This window comes from Mandrillus leucophaeus, unplaced genomic scaffold (genome assembly GCF_000951045.1).
Source record: "Mandrillus leucophaeus isolate KB7577 unplaced genomic scaffold, Mleu.le_1.0 Scaffold284, whole genome shotgun sequence".
NCBI lineage: Eukaryota > Metazoa > Chordata > Mammalia > Primates > Cercopithecidae > Mandrillus > Mandrillus leucophaeus.
The window spans coordinates 221,356-227,355 of record NW_012102965.1 but is presented as its reverse complement, the minus strand read 5'-3'; the positions used below and the strand labels follow the sequence as shown (position 1 = coordinate 227,355).

The following is a 6,000-nucleotide window of genomic DNA, read 5'->3' as shown; positions in this document are numbered from 1 at the left end:
GCAGGCTCAAACAATCCTCCCACCTCAGCTTCCTGAGTAGTTGGGACTACATGCCACCATGCTAATTTAAATTTTGTGTAGAGATAAGGTCTCACTATATTACCCAAGCTGGTCTTGAACTCTTGTGCTCAAGCCATCCTCCTGCCTCAGCCTCCCAAAGTGCTGGGATTAATAGTGTGAGCCACCACATCTGACCACAAACTTTGTTTCATGCATAAAACTATGTAAAATATTGTATAAAATTACCTTCAGGCTATGTATGTAAGGTATATATAGGACATATAAATTCCGTGTTTAGATGTGGGTCCCATCCTTAAGACATCGCATTATATATATGCAGATATTCTAAAATGCGCAAAAAAAAAAAAAAAAAATCCAAGATGTGAAATACTTCTGGTCCCAAGCATTCAGGATAAGGGATACTCAACCTGTATATTGAGTTCATCCTTGTATTTGAAGTCTTATTTTGTATTTTCCTACTTTATTTGGCAATTGTGTAACAAGGTTCCTCATATAACATTAAGTCAGTAACTTGTGGCTTGTTTTTATAATAATATATAACACTTTGTCATCTATTTGTGAAATTTCTTATCTTTAGTTTGAAGGTCAAAAGATCCTCCAACCATAAAAAATGAGTACCAAGAAACTTTCAAAACTTAAAAAAGTCCACATAACTTTTATATCAAAATTCAGAAAATTAGGCCATATGGAAACGGAATAATGTAAGTCCCCTGTTAGAGAAACTATGAAATAAAAACCATGAATTTCTCTCTAAACAAAAAATTAATTTTAGTTAAATAGAAATTATGAAGCAAATCACTTGGACCTAAAATTATTTATCTACTGTGCTATAAATTGTTTTCTCATACTGAAAAAAAGCCAAGCAATCAGGAATTTGCATGACCCAGTGAGTTAAGCAAATAACAGATTTATTTTGCTATGTAATGAGGTTGACAGAACAGTTTCAAGTCAGATTACATTGCACTATGCTCTGTTTCTATTACATTTGCCACTTAATGGTAAGAGATAAAGATTCTCCTATTGATAGACTGTTTTACTCTCCAATCTGTGTTTGCCCATTGGAATTGTTAAGAAACACGGTGTGGATGTCTGTGAAAAGCATGGTCAACATAGGAGATGGTTCACATACTGTGCTTATTAATCAATTCAGATAAGACTCAAATTAAAATGAATTTGGAAGTTTCTTGTTTATCTTCTTCCTTCCTAAAACTAAGTTCTTTATTTTTCAGCTCCATAAAAACCTTAGGAAAATTTCTGGTGTTTGAGAGAGAGGCTCAGCCTGCTAACTCCCATCTTTTAAGGTTTTAGTAAAAGTCCATCTCACAGTGTTTAAACCTGAAACATAATTTATTTATTTTTCTTTTTCTGTTTTTAAAATTATACTTTAAGTTCTAGTGTACATGTGCACAACGTGCAGGTTTGTTACATATGTATACATGTGACATGTTGGTGTGCTGCAACCATTAATTCCTCATTTCCATTAGTTATATCTCCTAATGCTATCCCTCCCCTCTCCCCCCACCCCATGACAGGCCCCGGTGTGTGATGTTCCCCACCCTGCCTCCAAGTGTTCTCACTGCTGAAACATACTTTAAAACTTTGTTTCTTCTAGTCAATTCTTCTCAACTACTTTGAACAAATCAATATACCTACTTATATTGGCAATTTTCTGTTTGATCAAAGATTGAAGATCTCTGACTATTAGGATATATATTGCTTGTGATGGATGGAATAAACGAAAAACATGATTATGAATTGAGCTGAATTTACCCTAAAGTCATATCACCAAATTGAGGTTTATCATTTCTCATCGTGACCCTTTTCAACAGTTCTCTGACACCTTTGTATAGATTCAACTTCTCTTAAACACACTCTGTCAAATGGGCATAATTTTTACTTAAGCAAATGGAAAAAATACTTAAAAGTAATATAAGATATTAAATTTAAATAAATTTAGTATAGTAAATGTTACATTTACATATAATTTAAATATACGAAAGTATATTATAAAATATAAAATTTTAATGTAAATATCTAAAAAATCCCCCATGAAGTCTACAATATATTTTGTTTCTATAACATTGAAATGTGGAGATTGATAAAAATCCATATTTCCATTTCTTCAGTTTTTCCATTATAAAAACTTTACAGTAAGAAAGACTGAACATTAATTATAAATTAGAATATAAAACCAGAGGTTAAATCTATTTTCACCTAATGATACCGGTATCTGGGGCCTTCATTAGTATATTCACTATATAAACATCTGGTTGGTTTGATCACACTCTGTGATTTTGACTGTAAACAAGATTTCAGGAGGTGAATTATTACACTGGGTACATTTAGCATGGGGTTGTCCTATTTGGGAAAATTTGAGAGATTTGGTTAATAAAATATCGTTTTGTTCAAAATATGGAATGGAAATGCAGATATTTGTAATAAAATGTAAGGTAGAGTACATGTAGCACCACAGTTTTTTAATATATTCTGATGATGATTTTCTTTCTTTTGCTCTTCAGAAGCCAAGGGATACATAATTCATGTTTGTAATCTTACATAGGGGGTAGGAACATCGTCTAAATTCACAGAAAAGGTGGTATTTGGGCTAAGAATTTCTCTAATCCAGGTTAGTTAATAGGAATCAAAACAAGCTCACCCTGCCTTGTTCCCTTTCTTTCTTCCTTCCTTCCTTTCCTCCTTCCTTCCTTCATAAACTTTACCTTTTCGGAAACTGGCTTTGGCCTCATATGGGTTAACAAAACGTCAATTTACAAACAGCTATACTTTGTTTATTCTCCCAAACACTTCCAGTTAAAAGGCTTTCTTATAACCATGTTTTCACTTTTCCTTAAACCATACTAAATTTCATCATTTCCAATCCCCAGTGGGAACTAACTTTTTGGAATTTTCCTAAGGTTTCACTGAGCAAAAATGTATTCAGGAGAACATGATGCATCATATCTATTTTAGATGTGCCGGGATTCTCCTGCTGATGAATGTTCATAATTCTAGACAAAGTTAATAGAAGAAGGGAATTCCCCTTGAGAAAAGAATAAATGGTGGAGAGTGATCTGAACACAAATGGTACAGTTCAGTGCAATTATATCTAGAGTTCTCTACTGGATATCAGAAGTACAATTGCCATTTGGTATTTCAAAAACACTCACAGGAAACATGGTTGGTCTAAGGGGAAATACATTATTCATTTGCCAAAGTTTGATTACTACTTGAAATCATTTTCTACAAATCACTTATGTGAATTGTACAAAAAGGTGTGCAGGAGAACAAGGTATATATGTCAGATTAATTTTCCATTAAAAATAATTTATGCTTCTCTTGTGACTTAAGTAATAACTTTTAAGAGCTATAATGTATAAAACATTACAAGTAAGAGTAAAGATTCCTAATACTTCTTACTTAATTAAAAGTTCTTTTTATCTTGTTTATAGTCACAAAATAGAATAATGTCTTGCGTTACTTAACTTTGAAATGAGGCTAATACTAGCACCTTCCTCACTGGTTAGTTATAAAGATTAAGTGATTTAATACATGTGAAATAATTAGAACAATGATAGAGATTAGCACACCAATAAATAAAAGTTATAAAAATATTATCTGCTATGGTCATTAAAGCTGTTCATAAACATTCCATTTCTTTCTTCTTTCTGGACAAGATGATTGCTCTTCCCCACCCCTTTCACGTGGGGTGATTAGATTTGTAGGTAGAAAGGAAGCATCTATTATAAATTCCAGGAGCATTCGTTGGATGACAAGGTAGATGATAAAACTGCTCAAGAAAGAGCTGAAGAAAAGATAAATTCAATTTTGGACACAGAGTGTTTGTGAACAATTGGGTGGAATTGTCTGCTATGCAGTTGGTTAAATAAGTCTGGTGCTAGAGGCAGATTTGGAGTCAACAGTTTTTAAGTGACTGTTGGAGTCATGGGTTAAAAGATTCACTCAAGAAGAGTTTATAGAGCAATCTTGATGAGTAATGCATGAGGAACAATGTTGGAAGATTTTCAAAACTTGGGAGGTAACTAAGCAAGGGTGAGAAAGAAGACTGAAAAGCCATGGCCAAAGTTAGAAAGAAATCCAGAAGAAAGTGACATCACAGAAGTCAGTACAGAAAAGAAAGTTTAAAAAAAATCCCAGAGCCAAAGAAAATATTGAGTTACTGCCTAGGAAAATAGTAGCTTTCAATGAATATGTATCATGTTCAATTTATTCTTGCAAAAGTTTATATTTCTTAAATTCATCTGTAAGAAGACACTGTCTATTTTGAATATGTTACCATTTAAAGTGCATAACCCCCTGGCTGGAGTACAATTCCAAGTTGTGTCTAGTTGTAGAAGCAGACTGTAATGCAAGTAAGAGGGTTAAAGAAATAAATTAATATTAATGGTGCAGGTTTTGCGGCAAACATTTTGAGACTGAATGTGTGAAGTTTCAGAATTTCTTATGTGCTATCTAAGGAGGCTAAATAAATCATTTTGCATTGAATGGATACAGATACACTTTTTCATCTTCATAACTCTGACTGTGAAGATAATATGACTGTTCTAGATACAACAGTGGTTGTCCATGAACCAATGCTCCAAAAAGCACTTCCCTATAGATATCAATCACAAGACAAGTGCTTCAAATATGACGAGTGTGGTAAAAAAAAAAAAAAAATGCATAAACTGTGCATTTCTGATGCCATTTTAAAAAGTAATTTATCACTTGTATTTTGTTACCTGAAACTTACTTTATATACCATGCCATGGGTTTATTGATTTGGTCTTTTTCTCACATTAAATGGAATATGTGGAATTCAAGATACACACACACACACACACACACACACACACACACACATTTTTCTTCAATGAACAGCTTAGAACTAGAGAAACAAAATTAGTTAATTAAAGAATTAATACTATATGTAAAAATTAACTCAAGATAGATTAAAGGCTTAAATGTAAAACCTGAAACTATAAAAACCCCGGAAGATAACCTAGGAAATACCATTGTGGACATAGGCCCTGGCAAAGATTTCACGACAAGGATGCCAAAAGCAATTGCAACAGAAACAAAAATTGACAAATAGGACCTAATTAAACTAAAAAGCTTCTGCATATCAGATCCATCAACAGAGTAAACAGACAACCTACAGAATGGGAGAAATATTTGCAAACTATGTATCTGACAAAGGTGTAATATTCAAAATCTATAAGGAACTTAAACAAATTAACAACAAAAAACTGAGCAACCCCATTAAAAAGTGAGCAAAAACCAGGAACAGACACTTTCCAAAAGGAGATATACATGTGGCCAATAAGCATATGAAAAAATGCTCAACATCACTAATCATTAGAGAAATGCAGATCAAAATCACAGTATGATACCATCCCACATCAGTCAGGATGACTATGACAAAGCAGTGAAAAAAATAACAGATGCTGGTGAGGTTGTGGAGAAAAGGGAACACTTACACATTGTTGGTACAAAGGTAAAATAGTTCAGGCATTGTGGAGATCAGTTTGATGATTTCTCAAAGAACTTAAAATGGGACTGCCATTCAACCCAGCAATCCATTATTGGGTAAATACGCAAAGGAATAGAGACACATGCATGCACATTTTCATCACAGCACTATTCACAACAGCAAGGAAATTGAGTCAACCTAAATGCCCATTAACAGTAGACTGGATAAGGAAAAGTTGTTATGTATATGCCACGGAATAGTATGCAGCCATAAAAAACAACAAGATCATGTCTTGGCTGCAACATGGAAAGAACGGGAGGCCATTATTCTTTTTCTTTTTCCTCTTTTTTTGAAATAGGGTTTCACTCTGTCGCCCAGGCTGGAGTGACATGACGCCCAGTGGCATGACCTCGGCTCATTGCAACCTCTGAGGAGGCCATTATTCTAAGTGAACAAATGCAGGAACAGAAAACCAAATACTGCAGGTTCTCTCTTGTAAGGGGGAGCTA

General features: G+C 33.8%; 1 protein-coding gene across 1 annotated transcript in view; it reads right to left on the bottom strand.

Moving 5' to 3' along the window:
- Window positions 1–6,000, bottom strand: part of MAGI2 (membrane associated guanylate kinase, WW and PDZ domain containing 2) — a 765,625-nt gene that overhangs the window by 692,847 nt on the left and 66,778 nt on the right. The gene's annotated exons all lie outside the window — the stretch shown is intronic.